Here is a 17,141-nt window from a genome sequence, read left to right on the forward strand (position 1 = left end):
GTCATTGCAAAAAGCCAATCTGAAGTTTTAACATTGTATTTGAGTGATTATTGTTATGCTGTGGATAAACCTCGCCAGCTCTCGCTGTATCAAAGTTGAAGCTGTGGGTAGCGGTATCTGTGAATATCTTTCCTGCCAATTTGGGGTACTGATAACGAAGTAACTCAGTGATCAGGCCCAAAGGACGACGTGATGCTGAATGCCCACCATCTCATCCTATGACTTGAGGCGTTCTTTGGTGGCAGTACGGAGGGGCATGGGTCACTGCTTCCTCCCCCCCCCCCCCCCAAGTCTTCCCAAATTTCCAGGTAGTAGCAGCCACTACTTCTCATTCAGGTATCTCGTCCATAGGCCTCGAGAGGCTGATTCCACCTCCGCTTCAGCTCTACCACTGAGGAAAAGTACCTCGCAGTATCGGATCCTGCCCCTGGCAGTCAGAGTCACTGACAGCTCAGCAACGGAGGTGGGCTGGGGGCTGAGAGCTTAGATGAATAACAATACAACCGAATGTACGTAAAACAGTGACGATCGAAGTTCATTATCAGCTCTGTTAAAGAATACTCCTATCAGATGGTAGATCTGGGTCGTGAGTGGAATTTTCTTAAGTCGTCAAAGTGTAGGTGATGAAATTTACAGCTAGAAGACACCGAAAATTGATGGTCATGCGGAATACTTTCAGCAGCATGCATGGTGTAACCAAAAGATAAGGCCATAATTTCAGAAACATTCCCAACGCTTACGTGAAGAAATTATGGACGTGGACATGGGTGGGGAGACGCTTGATTTCCATGTTATATTTAAGTTTCTACAACCATTCAACAGATTAATCAAGGAAACCGACAGGAAAAAAACGTATCTGCACAGTATGAAACACAGATGTAGCAGTTGCTCATGCAGCACTCTCCAGACAGTTATGTAGTCAACATTACTTGTTGCAGCTCGTTTTTTTACGCTGCCGCAAGGGTTGTCGTCTTCTGCAGGAATAGGTTCCTCCTCCATTGACAGTGTCCTCGTCCTTTTAGGCCTCCCCCAGTCGCTTAGGTTTAAACGCTCGATACTCACTAAGACGGCGATCAATTGCTTCAAACGTCTTTGCTGTCGCACCGACGTTCTGGAAATCTCTCCTGATGTAAATGTCGAACACCACGCCCATTACCAATAAACGGTTCAAATGGCTCTGAGCACTATGGGACTTAACTTCTGAGGTCATCAGTCCCCTAGAACTTAGAACTACTTAAACCCAACTAACCTAAGGACATCACACACATCCATGCCCGAGGCAGGATTCGAACCTGTGGTCGTAGCGGTCGCGCGGTTCCTTACTGTAGCGCCTAGAACCACTCGGATACTTCGGCCGGCGACGCCAATTACCGTATGCTTATCCGTACCACAATTCAATATGTGGGTACACTTCCGTTACACAGCACCGGAAACCAAGTCATCGGTCCCTAGACTTCCACACTACTTAATCTAACTTAAACTAAAGTATGCTAAGAACAACACACACATCCATGCCCTAGAGAGGACTCGAACCTCCGGCGGCAGTGACCGCGCAGTCCGTGACATGACGCCTCAAACCGCGCGGCCACTCTGCGAGGTGAAAGCAAGTTCGTGATAGCACTAAACAGTTGAAGCTACGTGCTTGGTGTTAGTATAGCGACAAAGTTAGTCGCATGTCAGTACAAGCAATGAAATTAATTGCATGTCAACACAAGCAATAAAGTTCTTCACATTTCAACAGTACCTTCGTTCAATTGAACCACCAAACTCTGGCGAAGAACCTACGAATTACGATTTGTGAGTAGCCTGTTTGTATGTTGGCAGCGCTACAGACAGTGTTAATATCGCTGACAGCGCTCTGCGCCGTCGGCAAGAGATTCTGTGGTTACACGGACTAGCAGTTAGCGAGCGGATAGAGGAGTCTAAGGGCACGTTCTTTCTTAGTGGAGACTCTCTGTTGGTAGGAAATGTATAAAGATGTATAAGGATGTAACTGTATAAGGATGGATGTTGTTGATAGTGTTTGGGCAGTGGAATTATTGACAATTATATAATTTTTTTAACTGGATGTCACACGAATATGGCAAAATTTTCTAAATACATTGTTTGCTCTTGAACAGAACCTCCTTTTGTTAATCATATGCCTCCTAGTAGTTAGAGTCTATAGTTGTTAGAATCTTTTTATTTAGCTGGCTGTAGATGCTGTTTGCTCTAATTGTTGTAGTTCGTCCCATGAAGATTTTCTGTGAGGTAAGTGACTTACATAAAAAAAAGTGGGATTCGTGATTGAAATGAGTTTAGGCAATTAACAGAGTAGAAAGTAGTTTCATATTTCTTTAACGTTACATTTCTTAGACTTTTATTATTGTTAGGATTTCTGGCAATACAGAGTCATTCTTCTGTGTAAATTATTGGAAGTAATTTTATCACTGTATAGCAGTAAAATTTCTTTGGGCTTGTGTATTGTGAGTAATAAATGGATAGGTTAAGCTTGAGTTCCCTTTGTCAAGGAAAATTCTGTTGGTTAGTGTTTAAATAATTAAAATAATTAAAGACATGTTGTCTGATTTACTGTTCATTTTAACCAAACCTATTCAAGATGATATTCTGATTACTTAATGTAATAAAACGATTACTGTAATGCTGGTACTTTCTATTACTGTATTATTCCCGTGGTTAATTTAATTATGACGAGCAACAGAAAATGAGCTGTAGCACAGAAATACAGAGTTTCATGACCCATGTCCATACAACACACCTTATTCCTCTATGTGTGAGGAACGTTTCTTCAAAGGCTGGTCATATATTTTTGCATCCTGTGTATGGACAACCATTGCTTTACCAACTGTAGATTCAGCAGCCAATCTCCACAGACATCTAGATTCTTGACACTGCAACGAAACAGTCATAACGAGAGGCACGGAATACTCAGTATCGGTGTTTTGCTGATCCAGGACACCGATCGCCTTTGGCAGCTTGCCACACAACGAATTTTCTGGTAGTGTTTGGCAAGGAGGTTGCAAACTCACAGTCTCTCGCTATGTCTGAAAATATATCAAGCGCAGGACCTAATATCGGAGTTAGCCTACAGTTATGTCATGTCCGGTTTGAACTTTTCTGGGCAAGTGCCTACACCAACCGCGTAGGTGGCAAAAGAGTTTTCTGAACTTCTTAAGGAAAATATACTCAGCCTGGTGATAGAGAGCGTTACGTTGATTAATAATGTTGCTTCTACACTAAAATTTTTGTTGTATCTCGGACAGATAGCAAATGAATATGGACGAGGTTAAACGATTGATTTCCAGTCGTGTTGACAAAAAAGTTACAGATGAATACACAACTGCAGGTCGTTGAAACGTTGCAGTTGACGCCATGTGATCGTCGATAGACGGCATTGGAAAGTAAATACATCAATTTCTTAGAGGTCTGAGAACGTCTTCAGATTTCCAATATCTCGGAGCCCTCCTGAAATATAAATTGTGTCTTACTCAGCGCCCAGAAAGGCGAGGGAAATCCTTTCAGCTCAATCCGCGCAAAGGGGAACGCGGATATTTTTTGAGCGTTTGCGCCTGAGGCGCAGAGTCTGAGAAGATTAAAGCCTTCCATCACAGTAACCTTAAAAGATTGTTTAAATCTCGCCTCTCCGTGTTTCCGGCAACATCTTTCACGCTCGCCTTGAAGTGTAAAGAAACACTGTCGACAAAATATATTTCTCAGTTCTGAACTGATCAAAGAACGAGGTTCTAATTTCAATATTTGAAACTTTTGTGTTTAATAATGTAAGCATTAGTTAAAGAACTCATTGAAATTGCTTAATATATGGAACAGTCAGCTAGAGGGACACAATATGCTAAGAACAACTGTCTCGCTTTTAGTGGTGTGGAAAGCCCAGTGAAAAATTCGGTATTCAACATTTTATGCTTTAAGTGTACTAACGATTCTTCTATTTCTACATCTACATTTACATGGATACTCTGCAAATCACACTTAAGTGCCTGGCGGAGAGTACATCGAACCACCTACACCATATTTCTCTATTACTCCACTCTCGAAAAGTGCGCGGAAAAAATGCGAGAAACTCTATCTTTCGGTGCGAGCTCTGATTTCCTTAGTATATTATTATGTTCGTTTCCCCCTATTTAGGTCGACGTCAGCAAAATATTTTCGCATTTGGAGGAGAAGGCAGGTGTTTGAAATTTCGTGAGAAGTTCCCGTCACAACGAGAAAGGTCTTTGTTTTAATAATGTCTACCTCAAATCCTGTATCATATCTGTGGCATCCTCTCCTCTATATCTCGATAACAGAAAGCGTGCAGCCCTTCTTTGAACTTTCTCGGTGTATCCCGTTAACCCTATCTGATAATCCCACTCGGCGCAGCAGTACTCCAGAACAGGACGGACAAGCGCAATGTAGGCAGTCTCTTTAATAGATCTGTTGCATCTTCTAAGTGTTTCGGCAATAAAACGCAGTCTCTGGTTAGCCTATCCCACATCCTCCACGTGTTCTATCCAATTTGAGTTGTTCGTAATTTTAATTTCTAGGTTTTTGGCTGAATTAATTCATTGGATATTGGCATTTGTATTTGATTAAGACCTCTACAGAATTTTATCCTAGCTGTATAGTGTTATTTATAACCTCCAAAGTCTTGCACTTATTAATGTTTTCAAGAGTTAGAGACCGAGAGAGGTGGTGCAGTGGTTAGCACGCTGCATTCGCATTCGGGAGGACGACGGTTTTGCGTGCTTTCCCTAAATCGCTTCAGGCAAATGACGGGATGGTTCCTTTGAAAGGGCACGGCCGATTTCCTTCCCCATTTTCCCCTAATCCGGTGGGAATGATGACCTCGTTGTTTGATCTCCTCCCCCCAAAGACCAACCAACCAACCAATAAAGAGCTAGAGCTGTAAAATTGTTAACGGATTGAATTAAAAACGTAAATTCTTCTAAAATAAAACTGAGGTCATGTGTTTAGGAGAACTATATTACAGATTGTAACTCAATTCCAGTGTCTATAATTCTTGTGTCGAAGAGCAATGTGAGAAAATGCTGTGGAATGTGGGGCACCTCGATTGCAGGATAAACTTCCTGGCTACTGGTCACAGGTGAAGGAACGGTGTTCTTTTCAGCGTCATGGTGAAGCCGGAAGGCAACTTACCTGCGCACTCAGAAATTATTAGGTTGGTGCATAAGTTCGTAGCAATTTTGTTTTGTGTGTTGATATTCCGGTTGCTATAAGTTTATTTATCGACTGTCGTTGTTTATTTGTAGTTCACTGTTGCTATTTAAGTCCAGATGTGGTCAATTTGTGTTCTGGAGATAGTGAGTGGAGATGTGGACGCTAGAAAATGGAATGCCAGATGAAGAAATGTGAACATTTACGACACATTCTTCTGTTTGAGATCAGCAGACAGGTAACAGCAGCGGAGGCAGTCCCGAGTGTAGGAATAATGCCATTCGACAGAGCACGGGAAGAAAATGGTCTTCTACTTTCAAGGAGGATCATTTTGACATTAGTGACTATCCACATCCAGCTTCTGGGTTTTATGAAAATCGTTAGACGTATTAATCCACAAAGATCACGTCAGTGTACCCGAGAACTGGCAAATGTGATGAGCTGCGGTTATTCCACCGTCGCGTGACATTTTCATGCAACGGGTGAAGTTTAAAAATTGGATGTATTGGTGCCGCATGCTCTAAGCCAAAATCATCGACATCATTTGGCCCGTGAACAAACAGACCATTCCTATCCTGTATCGTTACTGATGACGAGAAGTAGTGTCTTTGTGCTAACATTAGGAAAAGAAAGGAATGACTGTGACCAGAAAAAGCAACAATTCCACGTACAAAGACCAGAGTGCATCCACAAAATGAAATTTCATGCATGTACTGGAACAGTGACGGTGTGGTGCACTACGAATTGCTCCCCCCGAGGTGTAATTATTACTGCTGACATTTATTGTCAACAACTGAGACGTCTTGCAGACGCAGTACGGGAAAATGACCAGGGAGACTGCGTGAAGTGATGCTACTCTACGATAACGCCCGCCGGCTTTCAGCTACACTGACGAGAAACGTTATGCAGGAATTGGGTTTGGAAGCAATTTCGCATCTGTCTTATTCACATACTCTTGCGCCTTCAGATTTTCACCTTTATCGCTCCCTACGAAACAACTTCAAGGATCTTCCTTTCTGGAAGAAAATGCGCTCCGAACGTGGCTCGACGAGTTCTTCACCTCGAAACCACGTGATTTCTACAGTCGCGGACTCGAAAAGTTATCCCTGCGTTGGCAGACTATTCTAAATAGTGGAAGAGAATATGTTACGTGTGACTAATGTCTCTGTTATGTGTATTTGTTGTGTTAATTAACTTATGCACCAACCCTGTAGTTAATTACCAAAGGCTTGGGATCGCTGGACGCAACAAAGTAAGCGTGTCCACGTTAATTATTGCTACGGTGCCTGGAGTAATTACGGAACAGTAAGGGATCCTGGAATTCTGAGGGTATTTTGAACACCAGCAGGACGTGGTTTTTATAATGGCAGAAGTACCGCTTAGCTTTCGTTAACGATAGTTTGTCTTACCAGTCGACGGTTGTAATGGAAATTCACCTAGTAGAGCAGCATAGTGTGGCATGGGAGCCAAATGAGGAATGAACATTTTTTTTCATGTTGTAGGAACAATCAACGAAAAGACGAAGAAGTCCGAGTACAATACCACTGGGAGGGGGGGGGGGGGGGGGCTCTATCAGTCGGTAATATTTTGAGGCCTGGAGGTGCCAGCCGCAGCTGTGGACGGGGAATATCGGCTGCGGTGAGAAGAGAGAGAATCAGCACGAAGGACGACGTTGAAAGTTGGAACTGGAAAGGCGGAAAGTGGAGAGACGCAGTGGTCGCAGTGAAAGGTATAGTGTTGAAGGGAACTTCCTTTAGTTGCGGGAGGAAGTAAATTCTATTTGTTGGAAGAGTGGAGGACATCTAGTTTCTCCTTTTAGCTATCTTTTAGGTGGACTTAAAGTGTCTATGGGTGTTGCTGAGGCTGAATTACACCTTACGTTTCAAACAGTGCAAAAATATAGGCGTGTTAATAAACATAGGACAACGAAGACCTTCCTTGTTATGTCATATCGCCGTCTCGTTTTTAATAATCTTTTCATCTTTAAGTTTTCTAGGTTTCTGTTTTCAACGTCTGCCGTAATCTTTGTGTGTGGTAGTCCTATTTTGTAACTCAGAGTCCGGGCGTTGACTTCGCTGCAGTTTTCTAAGATTCGCTGATGACATTGCTGTCTTCGCTGAAAGTGAAGAAGAATTGCAAAATGTGTTCAATGGAATAAATACAGAATATGGATTGAGAGTAAATCAAGCTAAGGAGAAAGTAATGAGAAGTTCCAGCAATGATAACAGAGAGAAACTTAACATATAAATCGGTGATCACGAACTAGACTAACTTACGGAGTTCAGCTAACTCGGAAGAAAAATAACCCTTGACGAACGAAGCAACAAAGACATTAAAAGTAGACTAGCACAGACAAAGAGGGTGTTAATGGCCAAAAGTAGTCTATATGTATTGAACAGAGAACTTAATTTGAGGAAGAAATGCTTGAGAATATGCGTTTGCCGAACAGTATTGTATGGTAGTGAATTACTGACTGTGGAAAAACTGGAACAGAAGAGAATCGAGGCATTTGAGATGTGTTGCTAGAGAAGAATGTTGGAAATAGGGTGGTCTGATAAGGTAAGGGATCAAGAGTTTCTCTGTTAAATCGGGGGGAAAGGAACATACGGTAAATATTGACAAGAAGGGTCAAGATGATCAGACGTGTGTTAAGACATCAGGGAATAACTTCCGTGGTACTAGAGGGATTTATAGCGGTTAAAAACTGCAGAGGAAAACAGAGATCGAGTACATGCAGCAAATAACTGCGGACGTAGACTGCAAATGCTACTACGAAATGAAGTTTGGCACAGGAGAGGATTCTTGGTGGGCCACATTAAAACAGTTAGATGACTGATGATTTAAGATGATTTAAAAAAAAAGCAAAGAAGGAACAGATGCCGTGTGGGTCATGTTGAGTGTTACGAGGCCTGTGTTCCAATTTCAAAATAGTAACCCCCGCACTATGGGGTGTTCCTGTTACAGTAACGCCGGTGACCTGCATGATTTCAGATAGATGGGTCGGCGATGGTGGTGGAACGGGGGGAGGGGTCAGGAAGCGGCAGTTAAATGTCAATATCATTATTAATGTAACCAAATAAAGGGGAGTATCGACACTAAGTTACTGTTAATTTCTTGGATGTTAATTTCTGGAGAAAACATTTTATATAATGTTTACAAACCCTGCTCTAAATTAACTATCAAATTTTATCACGTTGTCTCATGCTTAAATATTGAGTGTTTTTATCCAAATACCTTTTCGTTTTAAAATTAATTTAGTACATATTTTAGACAACAAGTTTTCAACATTTTGATACCGAACATTGCAAAACAGTTATTTATCCTCGGTTTCCTCCACGTTCTCTTCCCACCACCCGTAACACATGGATGTGTACGACGAAAGTGGGATTAGTGGTATGTTCTGCACCAATGAACGCAGTAACAATTGAAGTATACTGCCATTCCTCCTATTTTACAGGTAATGACTGTTACTTTATAAATTTTCTTATTTTTCGCTACTCATTTCTAATTATGCTCAATTTAAAATTAATTTCAGTTTCTGTTATTTATTTTAATAGTATATGTCAGTATTCTGTTTTTGTTACCAGATCTGAAGATGATCATTTAGTATCAATTTTAAACTGAGACTGTTAAAACAAATGTTTTCTTAGTAACGTAGACTTGTACCATCCAGCGTGACAATGCGTCATTTATTACGACAGTTAACAAATGATTTGCACACTGAATTTTCCGATTAATCTTGACCACACCACCTCATCATCTGCTCCCTTCACATTAGCTGCGCCTATTAATTGACGTCATTGACGCACCCTCACCAGCGTCGTAGCCATCCTAGCAGTTAATTTCAGTTTCGTTGCAAGTATTTTTAAAGGCCCATCAGTTCCTTGTCCAGGAATTAAACATGACCCTCTTTCTAAATTAAATGGGCACCAAAGTTGTTTCTCATTCACACAACGGAAAAATTTTGTAGTTTTACGATACGCGGAAGTTCTAATTATTGTTTGGGGTTTATACATTTATTTACTTAAAATATCGACAATATATACTGATTACACGAATTCTTAGTAAAAAGTCCCATTGATTCTATTGTTACAGTAGCAAACACTCTCTTTGCAAATTAACAAGGGTGATGGTTAGTGAACTGAATTATCGGATGGTTCGGGAAACATAGTGAATAATGACTACGTGGAATTTCATGTGGCTTATTGTAAGCAACAAAAAGTCAACAATTGGCAAAATAAATTAGAAAAAGCAAAAATTAATGTAGTAATCAATAGGTGGAGCACAGCTATAACTAACTTGGCTAACTGTAAAGTGAGGACAGGCTCCCTCTGTCCATGGGACTTGCGGCATCTCAGCTCTTCAAATCCTCTGTGTTAGACCAAATTATACTCAAGATTTGAACCCTAGTGGCAGCGACTTGTTATACTAATTGAAATGCAATATATATGGAAACGAAGCCAGCAGTTAGCAGAGCAATGCAGCAATGTGTTAGCTACCATTTAAATGGAGATCTCGGATGTTCAAGTCTGTCAACCAAGCAGACGCAGAAAAAGTGCATTTGAACGCCATCAATTAAAAAACGACCCGTTTCTGCCCATTCTCTCTCTAACGGGCCCTCTAATGGACACGAGGGCGCCTCACTGATTACCAGTCCACGAAAATTTCTGCCAAAAGACAAGCTTGCTGTATGTGGAACTATGGAATTGGTTATAAGGCTTAACGCAGCTTACCAGAGGTTCAACTGGTCAAGCTTTGCGAAATATAGAATACTGAAGAACCGTAAAGGCAATGCAGAAATGTCAGGGCAATTAAAACTTCCTAAATTTCAGTAAAACATTATGAAACGTCCCCTATAGACGCGTGTGAAAGTTACATTTAAGAGCCACGAAGACAGGGGAAGGAGAACACACAAACACAAAGAAAGAGAGAGAGAGGGACGGAGAGAGATACTTTCAAAACTGATCGTTTCCTTCGATATCTGATCCCCGTGAACTACATACACTCCAGAAATGCCCCTCCGTTCACCAGACTGACACTTTGACCTTTGACGCCGTTTACTTTCCATTCCTTGTTCGCAAGCTGTAAGTCGTTCTCCTTTGCCCGGCAGCGCACCTGCGACCTCGCGACGCCGTTCCTCCGGTTTCCGAGCCCCTAAGCGGATTCAATCGTTAGACTGTTTGGGCCGCTGCGACGCCGCCGTATAGAATGGGAGGAGAAGGGCCGGTCGCGAACGAGAAATACACGGCCCCCTGGGGCTTCCGCTGTTCCGATATAACGACTCACTCGGCTCGCCGGTCGTCGTTTTGGTCTTCGCGTCTCGCGAGGTGGAACATCGTTTACGTCTTATCCGGCGCCGGTGCCGTGACCTCCCGGGGGAAAGAGACTTGCTGCTCCGGAGTTGCTGCGAAAGATCTGCACCGCCCCCTCCCTGAACAAAGTACAAAGTGTGAGAAGACTGGAAAGTATTGCAGGGCAGGGGTGTAGTACCGAGAAAGAACTCCTCTGGAGAGTACTTTGCGCGGACAGGTAATGTTTCTCGCGCTTCATAAACAATAGACCAACATGCTCTATAATTCACACCATGAAACTTGACCATCTCTCTGAACCACTGGTAACGCAGAAGAACGTTCCTGGTTAAAGATGGGTCAGTAAATTTTAAAATATATTATTTTACTCAAGACAAGTTATACTCTGTAGAAGGCAGTAGATGCCGGCTGGTGTGGCCGAGCGGTTCTAGGCCCGTCAGTCTGGAACCGCGCGACCGCTACGGTAGCAGGTTCGAATCCTGCTTCGGGCATGGATGTGTGTGATGTCCTTAGATTATTTAGGTTTAAGTAGTTCTATGTTCTAGGGGACTGATGACCTCAGAAGTTAAGTCCCATAGTGCTCAGAGACATTTTTTTGAAGGCAATAGATACATTTACCCCTTCACGGACTAATTAATAAAATGACATACAACGAAGTTTCCGTTTCCAATGTCATATCAGAATTTTGTTGCGTACATATAAGCTAATATTTCATCGTTACAGCGCAGAACCACTGTAACAACTGTGCATGAAAAGGCCGCGCGCGGAATTGCAGTTTTAGGCTGTCTCCGTGTTTGGTTCCTTCTTGAGCTAGGAACATTGATGAAAAGCTTTCGATTTAGCCCGGCTATTTATACAGCCATTCTAACATAATGTTTTTTTCTCATTAGTTTTCTGACAGGTTTGATGCGGCCCGCCACGAATTCCTCTGCTATGCAAACCTCTTCATCTCAGCGTAGCACTTGCAACCTACGACCTCAATTATTTGCTGTATGTATTCCAATCTCTTCCCCTACAGTTTTTGCTCTCTACAGGTCCCTCTAGTATCATCGAAGTCATTCCCTCATGTCTCAACTGATGTCCTATCATCCTGTCCCTTCTCCTTATCTGTGTTTTCCACATATTCCTTTTCTCTCCGATTCTGCTCAGAACCACCTCATTCTTTACCTTATGAGTTCACCTTCTATCTTAATGTAGCTATGTTACAGTGCACTACGTAAGGCCTGAACGACGAAACGGAGCTGGTACCCATGAGAGTTGCGCGAATCGAATAATTCATCATGTAAAAGATTTTAATTCGGCTGAAATTAAAGCTCAGCTGACGGGACCATTTGTGTATGTTTCGTTCGTATTTTACGCGTGAAAACAGTCACCTTTAAATGACTCTGAACTGTAGCGAAAAACAAGCGATATTGGACCTTGGTTTAAGATCAGTATCAACCGTTTGCAAAAGACTTGTTTCATTTGCATTTTACGGCAAAAGACTCGTTTTTGGGTGACATTTGAATAATGTCGCTTCTGTACTTTAAATTTGTACGAATCTGTTCAAAATTTGCGAGCAGGTAGATAAATGCTTGAAGTCAATACGAATTTTTTTATCAAATAATCTTTATCAGTTTTCGAGCTAAACGTAGACCGGAGGCGGGTAAATGTGTTTCATAATAATAAATAAAAAAGCATTCTTACGATAGAAGTGAGATTTTGCTTCCAAAAATGTAGCTTCATTCAGATTTTACGTGCAAATAATTTTTCTGTTAGTTTTTTTATGCGTTCCACTTCTGTGTTTCAGACTGTACGAAACGGTCCAAATTTTGTAAGAAAATAGAAAAATACATGTATTTAATCGTCACCCTATTGCTTTGTGAAAGATTCATCCGTTTCCAAGATATATAGGTCTAAAGCTGCACAGAAAATGCACGTAAAATGCAGTTTTAAGCGAATCGCACACGCTGAGACAGTTTAATGTGACACAGATGATAACAAAAATATATTCTTATGGTAATATAAGAAGCGATTGCAAAAAATCTTTCATCATTCGGACTTTACAGCATCTTACGATTTATACACTAAAGTCAGTGATCCTGTGCCCAAAATTCAGAACATCCGCCAGCCATAGTAAACAATATATGTCATGTGGTTGAAGAGGATACATGTTACAGCTAAAAAAAATTTCTGAGGGAATAAAATTTACGAGAGTGGGTTTGTTCCTGGAAGAGGTACGCTATAACAATGTTTTGAGTTCTGAATAGGGAGAGCTTGATCTTTTCCCAGAGGGCACCATTTCTCCCGGTTACATGTATAGCGAAGGGTGTACATACAGACACAAATTTACCTTCTTCAAGAGAGTCGAATGCGTCCGAGCATCTGAGTGCATCTATGTGTAAAAGATAGTGTGACAGAATGGAGATGAATGCTTCCTAAACTTTGACACGTTGTGTCGTATTGCATGACGTGAAAAATGCCATGTTAAGATGTGATATAATGTATCATGGTTCTTCATTGGACACATTGCATTAAATTACAGGATATTGGGACTATTACTAACAATTAAAAAAGCGCAAGCGTGTCAAAATGTTTTGATTTAAATACCTTTCAGAGTGCCAGGTAAGTCGAAAAGTTACATCCCTAACTCTACCCAAGACATATTCGCACTTTTTGTGCTATGATAGCTGCATTCCGGTATAATTAATGCGAGACCCAATGAGAAATGAAACTCTGAAAGAATAACTAAGATAATTCTTTGTACACAGTACTACAACTCACTCTGAGAATTACAAAACATTGAAGAGAAATCATTTTTATACTTTCTGACACGGTGGGATCTCGAACCCTATTTTTTTACTAGTATATTCGATTAATCTTCGTAATGTTGAAACATATCGACTACACAACAGCGATACTTATGAGGTAGAAACTAAAAAGAAAAAAAAAATGATTTTAGAGGAAACCCCTAGTTTTCCATCGCGATCAGGCTATTCCCCAATTTTTGAAAAACCAAAATATACTAAGTTCTGTAAAATAAAAACATGTATAATGAGCAGGCGCCCCTATGAAAAATTTTAAGGTAAGCAATTTTTAAAATGGGTAAAGATGTTAAAAAGATACGTTCGCAAATAAAAATCCAGTCTTTTTGTTTCAGTGCCATTCACCGTGGCGATGAAATTAACATTACTCTAGAGTTGTTGTACCTAACATAAAAGGGAATAAAAGTGTATTCGAGAAAGCTTATACTGAGAGTAATGGCGTCCATCATAACGTTCTTCATTCACCACAGAAATATAAACAGGTATTTCGTTTCCTGTTGAAAAAGAAACTCGTGGAGTCACCGACACTCCCAATCCTTGATTAAAGTGATTCTATTCCCCTAGTACAGCTTCCGTCTGCTAGAAATGGCGATGAATACTTGGGTGCGATCCATTTCTGATGTACGCCATATCGATCTGCCTCCTGCCTATGAAAAGTTATCATGGCTACGTGCTGATAAGCGTGTTCGCTCTGTCGCCTTCCTAGTCATTGCATTCCTTCCTATTCATCTTCAAATCTTACGTTACTATCTGAACAACACGGCAGAAATATTCGTTCTCACTAAAGTAAAATCCTTTGTGTACCACTACGAACCACTGCCATGTATTGTAAATAATTTTCCGTACTAGGAATCCGTCTTTGGTAAAGTCTTCCTCAGAATATTAGAGAAATTAAAAGACAGCTGATGGTTCACCTTCTGCGTACTAGCTGTCTCTTTTTGGGCCTCTCTCTCATCAAACCACCCTTCTCCATTACTTTTCGCTACCCTTGCCTGTAGAGTTCTCTATCGAAATTCTCCACTTCTCTAGAACCATTGTTACTTTGATTTCAGTCCTCTCCTCTTTCATTATCCTTCCAATTGTTCTAATACGAAACAAGGCTTCCAAAGTGCTAGACTAATCAGTATCATTATTAAGGCTTCCAATATTTTATTTTCATCATTAGGGTTTTTATCACTATTATTATTATTATTGTAGATGATTAATTTTTATTAATAATTCAGATTATTATTAGTGAGTGCATTATAGTGCATCACTTCAGCAACAATTATTATTCTTATTTCTCACATGTAAGACAAGCCCAGTTCAATAAAACAATCTTAGACGCATATTATTGTCATAATTGTCATTTCCTCAGTATCATCATAATCATCATCGATATCCTTGTCATCGTCATGCTGTCATGAGCCTTCGCACTTTATCGATTCTCGAAAGCTGAACGTTTTGTTATCTCAGTGGGCCTATTTCCACACGTCACCAAGTGAGCTTGAGGCCCTCAACATCATCTTTAGGTAGTTGATAACTTAATATTTTCATTCAGTTCAGCTGTTGGTATTGTGTGAGTGAGAACTGGGCTGTAGTCCGATTTATTATAAATCTATACTGGACCACCTACTTATAATAATTACGCTTTATTAACGAGAGACGGTTTTTGGCATTTATCGCCATTGTCAAGTACATGTAATTGATGCGATGTCCCTATTACGTCATTAGTGAACTGTCTTATGACCGTCAGTATTTTGATGAGATGATAAATTCCATAAATACATTGAAAATATTGCGTTAATTATGGTCTCATTCGTTAGTTATGGTCTGACAGTAGTTTGACAGTTCTGCTCTTACGAAGATATGTGTGAACTACCGTCAAACGATAATTAACAGTCTAATCAAAACAATGGCAGTATTAAGTGGATTCAGTAATATCGTAATATGGATGCCAAATCATTGTAGACGACCTTGACAGTGACGATAAATGCTGGATTCGTTGCAAAGATTAATTATAATAAGCAGATATTCTACTAATAACGTCATTATATGACGCATATTACACTGCAGATCATAATGAAAAAAAAAGTCTGTTGGTGTTTGACAGTTAATGGGCTCGACTTCTCCCAGCAGCAGAGAACCACTGAAAGTCTGCTGTGTCGTCTCCAACTGTTTCCTCGCTGCTGCACAAAGCAGTGTACCTGTTAGACTGTAGGCCGTTGCAGTAGGATATTCGCGGAACGTTTAGTTACACGTGTCTGACAAAGTATTCTCTAAATAGCAGCATAAGAGAAACACTATAGACATCAGGTGAATGTAAGATTTTAATGAGACTTTAAATTGAATATTTAGTGTGAGTCAACTATTGCCAAAACTTGACTTAAGTCCATCTTCTGAAATTTATACAATTCAAACTCTTTGTGATACGCAACTCTGGAAAGAACCAGGTCATAGCGAAGTACTTTCGTAATTAAAGAAAAAGAAATATTTCATTGAGTTTAATAACTTCCGAAATATGATGCAATATGTTATAAGCTGTTTCCAGGATGAGGTCATTGGAGGAACGTTCTCCACTTGAATGAGTCTCGCTTTATCTTGGAAAGTAACATTTAGCAAATTCTGCAATAGAGAGAAGCCGTAAACTATTATCAAACAGTGAAACATCCATAGATAGGAAGTGTTTATGTAAGGTGTTACTTGTGAACCGTCCAGGCTGTGGATGGTTTTTACGCGGTTTTCCATCTGGCTCGGCAAATATGGGCTGGTTCCCCTTATTCCGCCTGTTACACTATGTCAGCGATTGCTGCGCAAACAAGTTCTCCACGTACGCGTACACCACCATTACTCTACCACACAAACATAGGGGCTATACTGGTCTGGTGTGAGACGTTCCCTGGGGGGGGGTCCACCGGGGGCCGAAACGCGCAATAACCCTGGGTTCGGTGTGGGGCGGCGGAGGGGTGAAGTGGACTGCGGTAGTCGTCGTGGGGTTGTGGACCACTGCGGCTGCGGCGGGGACAGAGCCTCTCCGTCGTTTCTAGGTCCCCGGTTGACATACAATACAATACAATACAATACAATACAAGGTGTTACTAACCAAGGGAAGATATGGACCACGTTCTTCCGAATGGAACCAGAATGGATACAACACACTATTCCCTTCCACACGTTATTATGCTTGTACAACACATTATGATTTAATCCGATGAGTCGACAATGCTTGGACAAACAATCTCTGTCTCAAATACAGATACCTTCTACAGCAGAAGATGCCTCATACAGAGTGTCAAATGTATCCTCCAACATACATATATCTTCATTGAAGATGTGTTATTGTTCAAAGCCTTCCTACACTCACACAGCGCTGAGATCATCTATGCTAGCAGACGGTAGTTGAGATCTCTGATATTTTATGACTGAAATCGTTTAAATTGCTAACTAAAACATCTTTATTTATTATGACGTTTCAGCATCACCCATCATCAGATATCAAGAAACTCTGGACTTGAGAAACAAGGTTTACTGCCAATACTAAAATCAATGCATAATCAGGGATTTTAATATAGATACTACTGCAAGTTCAAAGTTTTTTATTTCTGATAATGGCTGATGCTTAAACGTCTTAATAAATAAAGACATTTTATTTAGTGAAATCTTGAAGATCGCAGACTCCTTCCAGAAATTTGTTTCTTTTATTAATTTTAATGCTGCCAAATAAACAACAAATACAAAGCAACAATGGATGACTTATTTCGAAATACTTTAATAAGAAATTGTGAAATACAAAATTCAGGAAATAATGTAGTAGAAATTTTCGAATGCGATTGGATTAATTCAGCAGCATATATATATATATAAAACTTAAAAAATT

The sequence above is a fragment of the Schistocerca cancellata genome, chromosome 8, assembly GCF_023864275.1.
Source record: "Schistocerca cancellata isolate TAMUIC-IGC-003103 chromosome 8, iqSchCanc2.1, whole genome shotgun sequence".
NCBI lineage: Eukaryota > Metazoa > Arthropoda > Insecta > Orthoptera > Acrididae > Schistocerca > Schistocerca cancellata.